Consider the following 3,236-nt stretch of genomic DNA (forward strand, 5'->3'; position numbering starts at 1 on the left):
TTTTTTTTTTTTTGAGGAACACCGAAGTGGTTTTCGCTAGGGATCAAAACTGGGTTTGTCGTCATGTGTGTCTTGGTAGAATCCTTGTGGCAGCGACGTATCCTTAGATAGCAAGACATGATTGGTGACTTGGTAAATCTCGAGACTAGTGACACCCAGTATTCTGAAGACGTTGTGTAACTAACTAACTATGTGCATGGGTTTGTGTTTAACGGTTATGTTTCCGTCCTTGATGCAATCATCAACGTGAATTGTGTTTCTTTAGGTGGCAGATACCGCCACCTGGTGTTGACGTGTCAGCACTAAAACCACCAAAACTAGGTGTCGGACTGATTTGAAATTCCTAGGATTAGTTTTGATCAAACAAAACAACTAGAGAGAAAAATGAACTTCCCTATAAGTTCAAACAAAAAATGTACTTTCTTAAAAAAATGCTAAATTAATCTCTCTGCGTATATACAATTCGGTAACTGATCCTTCTCTACCTAAACTCATTTGGGAGGTATGACGCGCCTGCGCGCAATTGTTAACTGGTTGTGGCCTACAAGGAAAACTGAAATGGTGGATCAATTCCAGGGTGTTTGGGCAGTGAGATCCTGCTCATGTGGCTTTGAACACACATGAAGCCTCCATATTTCGTTCTTTTGGCTCTGTGGAAAACCAAATTGAACTCATCCTTAAAGATTTTCCTGCACATGTACAAATTGTGCCACGTATTGTTGAATATGCAGTCAGTCCCGATCTTTCAAATGCTCCAAGTAACCAGACCGGAGATCGTTGTATGAAAGGGAACCTTAAGCTCTCTTGCTTGATGCGCTGAATCTACCATGGATAAAAATAGAAGGACTGAACATCTGAGCATTTAAACTGGGACATATATAGCTCTCCAATAATGTTTTGCAAAAGGGAATTTAAAAAACAGATGACCTTTAGATTCCACCTGAAGCTGATTGCAAAGCACACACTCATATAAAGGAGGGCCGATGGAACTGTTTTTTTTTTTCTCTTTTCCTGAAGCATAACTCTCATTTTTAACAGATGGAACTTTGTGCTTTAGCTGACAAGAAGCCCAAATCCAATTAAAGGTGGAGGGAATATCAATATGATCCATAATTGCAAGAGCTGCTTAGGCCACCTATATGTGTAAGAATCAAAGTCTGGAGAGGGATCTAGCTGATCCACAAGAATTTACAGCTCCAAAAACTGATCATGAGCCTGAATGGATAGAGGCAAGTAGAACGAACACTACTAGAACTAAGAGACCAAACCCACAGTAACATAAGCACGGTATATATAGGTCATTTTCCACGCAATTGAGCGGGGCAGTACTATTCCAACATTGCGACGGGCACACGCTAGCTCACCATGCTCCTCGTGGATACGGTATATCATTTCTTTTTACGAAAAAACATGGATACGGTATCTTACTTGTTCGAATAGACTGCACACAGGAGAAGTGTGCCTATCGCGTGACCTCAGTCGGCATTTCCCCTCATCTTTCCCTAAAAGCAAGAAAATTTGGCTCCGCGTGTGCCGTGCACTACAGTGTAAGCACGTGGTCCGAGTTCGTTTCCCTGTAAACATCCAACGCGGTCCGTGCCAAACTCGCTACGTTGCACAACTTCCCCCCATACAAGCCTAAAGAGGACGTACACATCGGCATCAAGCAAATTAACCTACGGACGGTGACAAAAAAAGTACTCTCTCTGAACAACAAAAGATGTCTCAACTTTGTCAAAAATTAGATGTACTAGCAAAAGAACCCGTGCGATGCTACGGAACAACGGAAAGTGTATCAAGCACGAGCCGGTGGAGGCGAAGTCTGGACATTGATTTTTCGATTGGATTGATTTCCATACTGAGATTGATACCGAGATTTTTTGTTTGGGTTCGGATTGATTTCCATACTGATATGGATACGAAGAATTTTGGATTTCATGTTAAGGAGATTGATTTATTTTAGGACTGTTCGTATTATGTTGTGACAAATTTGAACCATACGATAACTTGCGGTAAATCTAAATCGTAGAATTTCTGCTACTGAAATCGTGAATAAGACAGGAAGGAAAGAAAATAAGGAACAGTGGCATATTGATTGTAATTTTATCGAAGCTGACCGACCAACACCGACCAACGGCGCCCACCCATCACCACCGATTCCAATTTAATATATTGTAATATATTTAGACATGACTTCGTGTATAGATGCATTCAAATTTGGTCAAAATTGAGACATCTTTCTTTGGATGGAGGAATATATAATCCGTGTATATCTGCAACGACGACGGATAACTCATGAAAAAATCTCTGCTTTCGACAGCTAGAGCATCAACCACGTACGCTGAGATCAAGTCGGCCTTGCCTTTAATTGTCCCCCTAAGCGCGCACTGCAGCCCGCTTCCACTATCCGGGCTGCTGGATGATCGGGATAAGGATCCCGATCGCCTCCGTCATCGTCACAGCCAAAGGACCAAAGCAAGAAAGAAGAAGAAGAGATCGACATGCCATTTGTATTATCCCCAGTTTGTTAACTCTGAATAATTGTTTGAATCGACTGATCTATCTCTTGTCTGCATGCTGTGCTAGCTAGCTAGCCAGGAGCGATCCATCCATCCTATGATTAAATTAGGGTCAAAGAAGAGAGGGGGCATTATTTGGCAAGTGTGTTGATCCGGCGACGTATCAGTTCGCGCCAGGTGTAGGCGTGCAGGCTTTTTTTCCTTTTTTCTTTTCTGCCAAGAAAAGAGGACGTCCTGATCAAATAATTGGGGTCTTTTTGATATAAGATTGTGTCATCCCCATCAACCAGCTGATCGAGTTAGTTGCATGGCAGCCTCAATTATGTACGTGGCTTTTTGCTGTGATCCATCCCCCTCTCCCTGTGTACACAATGTAGCCAATTAGAGTTTTGGTTGCCGATGCTGTGTTTGACACATCCTACAGTCCTGTCACTTGGGCTTAGAGTAATTACCTTTTCTGAATGGAATTTTATTTATTGCCAAATTATTACCTGCCTAAATATGTATGCCTATCTGAGATTAATTAGAGGATTTTTTTTTAGAAACACGGTACAAACCCAGATGGTCACAAACTCACGTGTACACTCACGCTATGAACGCACACACATGATTAATCAGAGGATTTGAATATTTGAAAAACTTACTTGGGTTCATGCTGGAATGCATTGAAATGCACGAGCTGACAATCGTTACGTTACTATATATAGCTAGCTAGTA

At 41.7% G+C, this 3,236-nt stretch overlaps 1 long non-coding RNA gene across 1 annotated transcript; it reads right to left on the reverse strand.

Annotated features, from left to right (window-relative positions):
* Positions 1–1,262, reverse strand: LOC112272344. The gene is made up of 2 exons (XR_002966004.1): positions 928–1,262; positions 1–822 (listed from the first exon to the last, which is right to left on the reverse strand). It is a non-coding gene; the product is annotated as an uncharacterized LOC112272344 (long non-coding RNA).
* Between the last annotated feature and the right edge of the window lie 1,974 nt (positions 1,263–3,236).

The sequence above is a fragment of the Brachypodium distachyon genome, chromosome 4, assembly GCF_000005505.3.
Source record: "Brachypodium distachyon strain Bd21 chromosome 4, Brachypodium_distachyon_v3.0, whole genome shotgun sequence".
Taxonomy (NCBI): domain Eukaryota; kingdom Viridiplantae; phylum Streptophyta; class Magnoliopsida; order Poales; family Poaceae; genus Brachypodium; species Brachypodium distachyon.